This window comes from Phalacrocorax aristotelis, chromosome 3 (assembly GCF_949628215.1).
Source record: "Phalacrocorax aristotelis chromosome 3, bGulAri2.1, whole genome shotgun sequence".
NCBI classification, from domain to species: domain Eukaryota; kingdom Metazoa; phylum Chordata; class Aves; order Suliformes; family Phalacrocoracidae; genus Phalacrocorax; species Phalacrocorax aristotelis.
This window is the reverse complement of record NC_134278.1, coordinates 33,650,797-33,662,537: the sequence shown is the minus strand read 5'-3', so window position 1 is coordinate 33,662,537 and position 11,741 is coordinate 33,650,797.

Genomic DNA, 11,741 nt, shown 5'->3' with positions numbered 1-11,741 from the left:
TACTTTGTGGTGTTTGAGCTCACTCAGGAGTTCCCTGTTGATGCATGCTGACCTGCTACACTTGCTTACCTTCCTGCACATCAGAATGGACCAATGTTTTTCTCTGAGGAAGTTCAAGCAGCTGTCCTGCAGCCTGGTGTCCTCCATGGCAGATTCCCATTGGATCCTGCCATGAAGATCCCAGAATAAGCTAAAACTGGTTCTCCAAAAGTTCAGGGTTATGATTCTGCTATTAGTCTTCCTCACTTCTCTCAGGATTTTAAACTCCACAATCTCATGGTCACTGTAACCATGACAGCCCCCAACCTGTAAGAGTCCACCTATTAGAATAGTCTTCCACTTAGTGGGATATTTTAGGTTTTAGTTTCCTTCAATCCCTCCAGTCCCTCAGTCTTGTAGGGATTGAATCCACCTCATTGACTGATACTGTATTTTCTCCCAGTTTAATAAAGACATTGAACAACATCAGGCAAAGAGCAGATCTCTGCAAGACCTGCTAAAAACACCCCAATGGTTAATTTGCAATTTACATATACAGTTACATTTTGCAATCTATTACTTGGCTAGTTTTTAATTTGTTTGAAGTAGGTTGTATTGATTTTGTATATTCTTAATTTGTATCAGAATGTCATGAGTCTAAATATATTACACCACTTACTTGTATTAACCATGCTTTTAATCCAACTATAAACAATATCAGATTTGTTTGATAAGACACAGTCAACAAAGACATGCTGATTGCCATTAATTAAACACCTTCATTTAATTCCTTGCTGATTGCATTCTGTATCAGCCTTTTTGTGATTCTGCCCAAAAGCACTGTACAGCTGATGGGCCTATTGTTTTAAGGTGATGGCACTTAGAAGTGAAAAACATGGAAAGGAGAGAAGGAAAAAATGTAGCAAACAAGTATTTCACATCTGAATGTCTGTTTTCTTTCTCCCTTGGGCACTGGCTGGGTTGAAAGGAGGTCCAGCGTACATGTTTAGGACAAAATCTGTCACAGTCAGGAAGCCTCAGCAGACAGAGAAGGCAAACAGTATTTTTTATATTATTTTGCTGCAAAAAAATTTACTTCAATTTTTCAAAGCTAGAGGAATTTTGTGACAAAATGCATCCCCCAAACTAGCAGAACAGAAATAGCAAGGATGCTGTTCTGTGCCCTGCTGCTCTAAGGGACACAGGGACGCAGCTCTGTGGCTGTGAGCAGAGCTGGCGGCTTCAGAAAGCACCCTGCTCTGCTAAAGCTGTGAGACAGACCTCAACTTAAATACAGAGGATAGAAGCTAGCAATTGCTTTGAATATACATCAAGTAGTCTTATTGCTTATTCATTAGGTTTTGTGTTTTAAAGCATAGTTTATTCAGCTCTGTAATTGTTTAAATCAGGAAATGAGGCCCAGCTGACACTTACTTAAGATGTTCCTCACCACACCTTTCTGCCTACTATCTTTGCAATTTAGACTGAGCTAGACAATACTGTATACAAACACGGCTACTGCAGTCTGGCTTACTCACACACTGCCATACCAAATTTTTTCCATTAAAAAGCATATTGATTGCAATACCTCTCTGGATAAGGTTGCCTTTTTGTTCATTAGAAGATTGAGCCTGAGACAGATTCTTGAAAGCTGCCAGGTATTTAACATCAATTTTCGTTGCCACAGGACAAACATTGCAAACCCCCTACTAACTAGCTCTATAAATGGGCAAAAAGTGTATTTTTTAATCTTAACATTCAAATCTTTGAAAAGTATTCGGCTGGGACGTTGTGGAAACTGTATATCACAGTCAGAATGGACTAGGATTTTAAGGAGAATTTTTTTTTCTTTCCAGGTGAGCTTCGTTGCTGTTTACAGATATTCTTACAGTAATTATCATCCTTACAGTTTATCAGAGGAATTTCTTAAGGCCCTTTCCAAGGACCAAAAGTCCCTCACAAAAGTTATGGCATGTTAACTGGGTGGGGCTGCACACCTATGTGGCTCCATCCACTTCCTCATGTGATGTGGCCATGCACATAAAGCATAGGCTGCTATTAATAGTCTTGCATGTGCTACATACTAATTACTAGTATTGGTAACACTCGAATTACTAGAACACAAGAAGGACATGGACCTGTTCGAGTGGGTCCAGAGGAGGGCCACAAAAATTATCTGAGGGCTGGAGCACCTCTCCTATGAGGACACGCTGAGAGAGTTGGGGTTGTTCAGCCTGCAGAAGAGAAGGCCCCAGGGAGACCTTATTGCGGCCTTCCAGTCCTTAAAGGGGGACTGTAGGAAAGAGGGGGAAAACCTCTTCAGCAAGGCCTGTTGTGACAGGGCAAGGGGTAATGGTTTTAAACTAAAGGAGGGTAGATTTAGACTGGATATTAGGAAAAAATTTTTTACTATAAGGGTGGTGAAACACTGGAGCAGGTTGCCCAGAGAAGTGGTGGATGTCCCTTCCCTAGGAACATTCAAGGTCAAGTTGGACGGGGCTCTGAGCAACCTGATCTAGTTGAAGATCACTGGTCCCTGCTCACTGCAGGGGGGCTGGACTAGATGACCTTTTAAAGGTCCCTTCGAACCCAAACCATTCTATGATTCTATAACTCTATGATTCTATGATTCTTGGACTCTCTGAAGTTACCAATGGTTTTCCACAGACCTCAAAAGGAACAGGATCAGGATAGTAATATATACTGCATGACGCTCACTGTCCAAAAATGTCATAAATATTCATACCACTAGGGGTACTTCTGGCAGATATCTTGTCTTGTTAGTTAGTGGAGAAAATGGCTTGCAAAGAACTGCTTTGCTTGTCAAAATTGTGGTGTTGTTTTTCCTCTGTTCGTCAGTAGGCCCTGTCTTTTGCCTTTGGTGAGCTTAATAGGCAAGTCCTGCAGGCTACATGTCCAAGATTTAAGGCTTCCTTTGCCCAACAGTACAGCTATCAAAATCTCCTCTCCCCTTGCAAACAACCTTCTTTCTCCCCCTGTTAAAAATCCACATTTTTGCTCTGCCTCTTATCTCTTCTGCTAGAAAAACTAAATTATAAAAATCCATCTGAGGTTGCCAAAATACAAGAGGTAAGAATTCCTGTAGAAACAAGCTATGCAGGTGTTCTGCTGTAACCAGAACCTTTTCTGACCTGCAGAGAAAGGGGACAAAGCTTCATCCTGTATAATTAGCTTAAATGACTTTAAAACAATACTTTATTCACACTGGCATCTCATAATGTGAAAATAACATGGGTGGTTTTAGCTCTGCATGCCTAAAAAACGCTCAAACTTAGAAAGAAAATAAGTGGTTTATTTGGCTGTCAGTGGCAGTTATTTTCAGATCATCTTTCTTTTTTTTACAGACTGAAGTCACCCTTGATAACTTGGCAACCACAATTTCCAGTTGTAAATTCTTGGGGCATTACAAGAAAGTTCCTGCGTAAATACTTTTAGAGAAGCTAAACTTTCCAGAATGCTGTCTGCGTAAAGCATAACAACTCTGCATGGGTATGTATTTTAATTGTCTTATTTGTTTCTTAGTGGCAATAACATTACTAGTTCTTTTATCTCTTGCTGTCTACTCTATTGCTTCAAGCAGGTTAAAAAATAATCTAACTAAAAAGGAATTCTAAACCACACAGTTAAGGTGCTTTCCAATTTCTGGTGCTTGGAATAGAGCCATTTGAAAATAAAGGCCACAAAATTAGAGGGTGTGCTGTGCCTTGATGCTTTTTTACTTTCTTTTTTTTTTATTTGGCTTATATATAATAAATACTTATTTCCTCCCTACTGATGAAGAGGGAACTCAGGGTGATTAGCCCAGCGGTAAATGCCTCTATTGTAGACATCAAAAGTTAGATGAGAGCCACCTTTCTTCACAGTGGAATGCTTCAACTCTGCTGGCTGAAATCTCTCTCTTACACTTGCTGGGACTCCTTCAGAAGGTCCAAATGAGATTGACTGTCTTTTGGAGACCTAACGTCTTGACAGCTGTATGCTCAGTGAATGTCTGCAGCCAAGCAGTAACCTCTTTTCAAAGTGAAACATTGCCTGTTATTCAACATGGATTTAGTGTTTGGAAACATTGACTTGAATTTGTTACCTTGTCTGGTTAAGAGCATCCCTTTTTGTACTGGCCAAGGTAATAAATTAGATGCATGTCTGTGATAAATCTCACTAGCTCTGTCCAACAGGCCATGGATTGAATAATTCTCCCCAGAGGAGAATAATATTCTTATAAAAACTTCTTACTATCAATGGGTTTGTTCATGTTGCAGTCACATAGCTGTCATGGGTACTGCTTTCTCACTCTTTGAATCTGTTAAGGGAGGCAGCCTGGTTTGCTAGATATACACCATACCAGAAAAATAGGAAGTAAAACTGAAAAGAACTTCCCGGGTAGCAAATCCAACTCCAACTGCTTCAAGGAATCATGTAACACAATCTCTTTCATAATTCAATCAAACACCAAGCTACCGCCTCTTTACTTTGTTACTGTCAGAAGATTATTCCAGAACCTGAGTGTTTTGAGTACAAAAATCCGTCTTTGAATTTCAAGCCTAGAATTAATTCATGCCAAATTATCTTCATCTATGCTGTAGTGCTGCCCCTTAGTTTAAAAAGCTCTCTTTCTACATGGATCTTTATAGGCAGTGATCTTATCTCCTTCCAGCTCTTGATTTAGTGTACTGAGATCCAATCTCCCATAGGTTCTCCATTCCCCTAATTGTCCTGTTAACCATTTTAAAAAAATGTGTTCCAGCTCACGGTCATCTTTTTTAAGCATGAATGAACAGGACTGCATAAAGTATCCTGTAGGAAAACTCACTAAACTATTCTAAATTTGCATTAATATTTGCAGATCAGAGAAAGCAAGGTTGGTGGAGATTATTCCACAGAGGTAGGCAAGAAGGATATATTCTTTTTATCTAGGATATATATGGTAGGTATACTTGCTGTCAAAAATAAATGGGACTGTTATAGATGATGTCCACTATGCATTAGCCTTATCAGGAGTTAGAAATGCATCCAATCGCATACACTTTGGATCCCAAGTGATTGCTGCTGGTGCCCTCCTCAGGGGTTTTTGATATTGCACTGTGCATACTAAATGCAAATAATAAAGGATAACAATGGCAACTGAATAAAAATTTCTTTCTTGTGTGTGCAATAGAGATTTGATTAAACACCAGAAAAGAGCTCCCCTTCACAGAAACTCCAATGCTGAGGTGGTCAAACACTTGTACAGAAGGAAATGCTGAGTCTAAAGCAAGCCGACTCCGTGACCATGACGTTTCAGAAGACTGTAAAAATCAGTAGTTATGAGCAAGATGTGGCCCAAAAAGGAAATTAACTTTCACTTATTTTACTGAAATACTTTGAACTGAAATCCCTGGCATCACATCTGCCTGTACAGAGATGTTGAGGATATTTTTACCAGACACTGCAAAGGTTCATAGAAAGGAAGGCTGTAAGCGTCTTCATAGTACAGGACCTATCTCTACAAATCAACATGTCTGTAGAAGGAGATCTGTGGTCTTCAGTGTTCAGGAGGTGTGGGAAAGGATAGTGGGACATCTAGATTAAATATTTTCATGTCTATCAATCATTTAAAAAGGTAAAAGGGTCCAGTTGCTAGTCTCCACTGTATCATCACAGTAGCTCTAGTTACTTGCTGCTGATTCATGATACACCATTTATATCACAGCTGACATTTCTACTTGAACCACATCCAATCCATTTTATGCTTATTCCATCCTTTCCAGTACATGCCTCTGTAAGAAGTTAGCCTTTTGAGACGAAGTAGGCAGCAATACAAAAATCAATGCATAAGTAATACCGAAATACCTAAGTATATGTATCTCATTTATGCCATGCAAAATGCATTTTAAATAATTTTTCAAAAAGGCATGGATGAATTAGATAAGCAGAAATAAATATACGCCAAATGACATAAAATTTAGCCTATTTTACAGTCCTCAGTTTAAAATGGGTGATTGCCTTAGATTTTAAAAAGGTATGATATAAATATTCTCCTCTTAGCTTTGGAGAGATTTGATTCAGCTGCAAAAAATGCAAAGATAAAATCACCATGCTGGGTCAGAACAGTGGATTAACAAGTCACTAGTAACAGGCAAAGCTGCAGAGGCTGATGAAAAAGTTCCTAGGAAAGCCAAATACAAAGAAAAAATATTTGCTCCCCTTGGTATTTCTTCTCAACAGCAGTCAGATGGTTTTCTCACTGGAATGTGATGTTTTCTAGACTTTATAGTATAGTTTTATTTCTGTTCAGTTATCAAGAGGTTTTGAATTCTGGTGAGATCTTTAAGCCTTTTTTTGAAGCAGTAACTTTGGTGGGCTAATTACATATATGTGAAAGTGCACTAATGGGTTCCCCTTCTAGTCATCCCTAACAAATATCAAATTGTAGCAAGCTATAATTTCACAGACTTTTGTAAGATATTTCGCTGAAGCAATGAGAACATTTGATTGATAGAATAAGGGAAGAATGAAAAGTATGGAACAAGAAAAGAAAAGGAAAATGAAAAGCAGAAACTTATATTCTCTTAAAATAAATTATAAAGAAAATATAATTTTGGAGACTTTGGTCTTCACGTGACCAAACATCTAATTATATACTTACAGAGTGGGTCTTGTGGGTGAAGTGGTGATTGTGGCTGCCTTGGCCACAGCAACCATGAAGCAGTCAGGTTTAAAATCTGTGGTAGTAGGAGGGAAACTGCCAGCAAGACCTCAGCGCTGGGTATCGGGAGAGCAGACTTCAGGTTGCTCAGGGAACTACTTAGGAAGGTACCCTGGGGAAAAGCTCCTGAAGGTGCTGGGGTCCATCAGTGCTGGTCACTCTTTAAATACCACCTCCTAAGAGCACAGGAGCAGGCAATTCCAAAATGTAGGAAGTCAAGCAGGCAAGGCAGAAGGCTGGCTTGGCTGAGCAGGGATATTCTTCTTCAAATAAGGTGCAAAAAGGAAGCGTATGGCCATTGGAAGCAAAGTCAGCCGACATGGGAGGACTATAGGGATGCTGTTCTCCACTGTAGGGAGGAAATTCATTTGGCCATAGCTCAATTAAGAGTTGAAGCTGGCCAGTACTGTGAGGGACAATAAAAAGGGCTTTTTAAAAATATGTTAATGGCAAAAGGCAGGCCTGAAATAACATTGGACCATTACTTCATGAGCACGGTCACCTCACAAGCAGGGACACAGACAAAGCAGAGACGTTTAATACTTTCTGCGCCTCAGTCTTCAACACTGATGGGGGGCTCTGGGATCCCCAGAGCCCTGGGCTAGGGAACCATGACTGTGGACATGATAAACTCCCAGTCAAACCCGAACTTGTGCAGGACTTGCTGCTCCAGCTGGATCCCTGTAAGTTGATGGGGCCTGATGACATTCATCCAAGGCTACTTGAAAAGCTGACTGATGCCGTAGCAAGACCTCTTTCAATGATTTTTCAATGCTCTTGGGAATCTGGAGAGGTCCCAGTTGACTGGAAGCTGGCAAACATTGTCCCAGTCTTCAAGAAGGGCAACAGGGATGACCCCGGTAACTACAGGCCTGTCAGTCTCAATTCTGTACCTGGCAAAATTATGGAGAAGATTATTCTGGGAGTTATTGAAAAACACCTGAAAGACAACGCAGTCATTGCTCCCAGCCAGCATGGGTTCATGAGGGGAAAGTCCTGCTTAACAAATTTGATTTCCTTCTATGACAAGGTTACCCAACTAGTTGACCAAGTCAATGTAATCTGTTGGGATTTCGGGAAACCATTCGATACTGTCTCTCACAGTAGCCTCCTGGACAAAATATCCAGCACACAGCTGCATAAACACATACCAAAATGCGTGAGCAATTGGCTGATGGGTCAGGCTCAAGGGCCATAGTAAATGGGGTAACATCGGGCTGGCAGCCAACCCCTAGCGGAGTTCTCCAGGGATCCATCTTAGGGCCAGTACTCTTTAATGTCTTCATAAATGACTTGGATGCAAGCCTTGAAGGAATACCAATTAAGTTTGCTGATGACACAAAATTGGGAGGAGCCGTTGGCACTCTGGAGGGCAGAGAGGCCCTGCAGAGAGACCTAGACAAATCAGAGAGCTGGGCAATCACCAACTGCATGAAGTTTAACAAGAGCAAGTGCCAGATTTTGCACCTGGGGCACGGCAACCCTGGATGTACATACAGGCCGGGGAACGAGAGGCTGGAGAGCAGCCCCGCAGAGAGGGACCTGGGGGTTCTGGTTGACGACAAGCCAAACATGAGCCAAGAGTGTGCCCTGGCAGCCAAGAGGGCCAACCGTGCCCTGGGGTGCAGCAAGCCCTGCATTGCAGCCGGTCGAGGGAGGTGATTGTCCTGCTCTGCTCTGTGCTGGTGCGGCCTCACCTCGAGTACTGTGTGCAGTTGTGGGTGCCACAGTACATTAAGGTTACAAAGCTACCTGAGAGTGTCCAGAGGAGGGCCACGAAGTCGGTGAAGGGTTTAGAGGGGAAGCCGTATGAGGAGCGGCTAAAGTTACTTGGTTTGTTCAGCCTGGAGAAGAAGAGACTGAGGGGAGACCTCATCACAGTCTACATCTTGCTCACAAGGGGAAGAGCAGGGGCAGGCACTGATCTCTCCCCTCTGGCGACCAATGATAGGACCCTAGGGAATGGCAGGAAGATGTGCCAGGGGAGGTATAGGTTGGATGTTAGGAAAAGGTCCTTCCCCGAGAGGAACAGGCTCCTCAGGGAGGCAGTCACGGCCCCAAGCCTGACACTATTCAAGAAGCACTTGGACAACACCCTCAGACACATGGTGTGAATTTCAGGGTTGTCCTGTGCACGGACAGGAGTTGGACTCGATGATCCTTGTGGGTCCCTTCCAACTCAGGCCATTCTATGATTCTATATGGAAATTCGCTACTAGGATATAGGAGGAGCAAATATGTTTCAAAATTACTATTCAAGAAATCAGATAAAGATGAAAGTAATAGCACCGTCTATGAAAAAAAAAAAGCTTGAAAATAGACCCTGTTTAAGGAAGAAATTTGTAACTGATCAAGAACAGTCTAATTAAAGAATGATAGTATAGAGAGTAAAGACAAGTATCAAAAGTGTTTTAAACAGCTCCTATTACATTTATATAACTCAGACAAGAAAAGAGGGGAATCTTCAATATAGATGGAATTAAGGCAATGAAGCACTAAAGGAGTTGAAATGGAAGAAAATTAGTCTGGCTAAAGACAGGAAAAGTATATAGTGTCAAGATTAAAAAAAACTAGAGATGGATTAGATGAAATACTATAGAGACAGAAATAGAAAAAAAATGAATGAAGATGACATTCTTACACATACATGCTGAGAATTAGGTAAAAGAGAAAGAAATGATGAAATATTTGTAATTGATGAAGTTTAAGACTGCAAAACTTCTTGGAAATAAACATCTTGAATAAAGTCTTCTTATGACTGAGCAGAAAAAAAGCAGACTTGCAAGCAAATGAAATGTTGCTTGTTTAGCCACATCTCTTAGGGAAAAAGACACACAGCTTTCATAAAAGTCACACATATTGTCATGGAAACAAAACTGGAAGCGTTGCTTTGGTGAAGGATATTTTGGGCCCAACAAAAGCAAAGATGCACATTTGCTTGTTTCAGTTATGCTAATCAGAGGAGTTCTGTTGTTAAGATATCTTAGGATAACTTTGTTATAAAGACTGCTTTACCTAGTGCTTTTAATTTGCCATTAAACATAGAAGGAAGAAAGGATAAATAATAAAACACTTGATGTAAACAAATATGACTTAATTTTAATGATTTCTATATTATTTTCCCATTGTATGTATTCAAACAAGTTTCTGGATTATTAGATTTATTTTATCATCTTACATGGGAAGAAGAGTTTAGATGTTCTTTGACTGCTGTTCAAAACTGACTATGTTGTCTTTTAGATAAAGCACACAGAAAGTGGAATGCAGCTTTGCTTTCTCCTTGGCACTGACCAGTTCACTTATGGACAATATTAGGTATGGCACCTGAGGTTTCTGGCCATTCTGAAATGTCAATTGATTAATACATTGCTTGAAACCCAAACACCATAAAGAAAGAAAAAGAGGAAGACAAAAGTAAAAAAAAAAAAAAAAAAAAAAAAAAAAGGTAAAGTAAGATGGAAGTGAATAGGAAGACTCTTGTTTGCCATAGATGCTTAGGATTTATCCAGGCTGGAATAAGGTGTGCTAACAACTGTGTCCTCTTTCTGAAATGCTGAATAATGAGATACTTTCAAAGCAGAACATCAATGACTGACATTCAAAGCATGGAAATAGACAAACATTTAAAACTTGCTGTCCAAACTGCTTACAAAGTTGGCTTTTCAGTGAATACTGTTTGAAAAGCAATTTATCTCATTAAACAATCAAATATGCCTACAGCTATTAATTTAATCTCTGATGGACTGTTCAATATCTCTTCCAAGATGAGAATGGAACTTTAAGTGAAGACAGTAAGAACCTGGTTCAAAACAAAAGGTGGTGGTTTTTTTGGTGCAAGACAGTCCCAGGTAGGGAACACTTTGCCAAAGGGGTCTGAATGTTTCTATTAATCCAAAGGACCACTGTACAAGTTAATTGAAGATAAATCCTCTGAAGGTTACAATAAGCAGAAACCCTATGGAGCATAGGAAGCTCCCAAGATGAAGACGGTTAGGGGCTGGTAGAGTATCAGGTATAAGTACTTGCCTTGTTCTTGTATTTTCCTCTATTTGCTTATGGCCACTGATGGATACATGAAATGTAGCCAGGGTGAGCTTTGGTCAGTTGTATTATGCCTGTTTTTATCTTCTTTTAGTCTAAGCACTTCCTCGTCAGTTGAGAAACGTGTTTCTCAGGGGTATGTTACCATATATTCTCATCATTTAAACCTTCTGGTGACAGATCTTGCAAAACTTCATCCCGTTTGTACAGTTCTTTCTAATACCATTTTTTTGTTTATTCCATCATACTAATTTATTGTCCCACCTGGTGCTCTATGTCAGCTATTCAGCATTTTTGGTGTTGATTCAGTAGTTTCTATTTGTCTGGGTTACTTGCTCATTAACACTGCTATTTCTAACAGTTGTGCCACAGATGTTTCTGCTACGTTGCCTGCTCTTTGCTCTTCCATTACAGTTGCCAAAACACAAACCTATTCCCTAGCATTTTCAAAATATACAAAGGTCTTTATTATCTTTACTGCACAACCTTCATCAGCTGGAAATCACGCCCCTCTGAAATCTCAGTGGTACTTGGTGTGACGGATTCACACTGAGCATCGAGAGCATGGCAGTGTGCCTGAAGCTTTGTCCCCTTCTGGAAGCCAAACCGGTATGGTTAAGGCCAGGACCTAGCTTCTACCTACTGGCATACCACTCCTCCCAAACTCGCATATGCATTAGCCCCCAGTGCTCATCTAATCTCTTCATCCACACTTCCCAGGCATCTCTGATGTCATTTCAGTGAAAAGCTGTTTTGACTATCTGAGGGAGATGAGATCTTGTCCTACCCTGGGCTTGTGAGGGCTCTTCTTTTGCCATTTCAGGCAATCAGGCACTCAGTCTGTGTACTTGTTCTGAAAGAGAAGACCAGACCTTGGTTGTACAAACAGCCTACACGTATCGATGGTGAGCAGTGACCAGCAATGTTTTAGCCCCTTGGAGGACTCAAGAGGCCAGCACGTTGGGGATCTGCAAGGGGCTGGCTGCTCCCTCAGGGAAGGAGCCGAGGGAGGCCA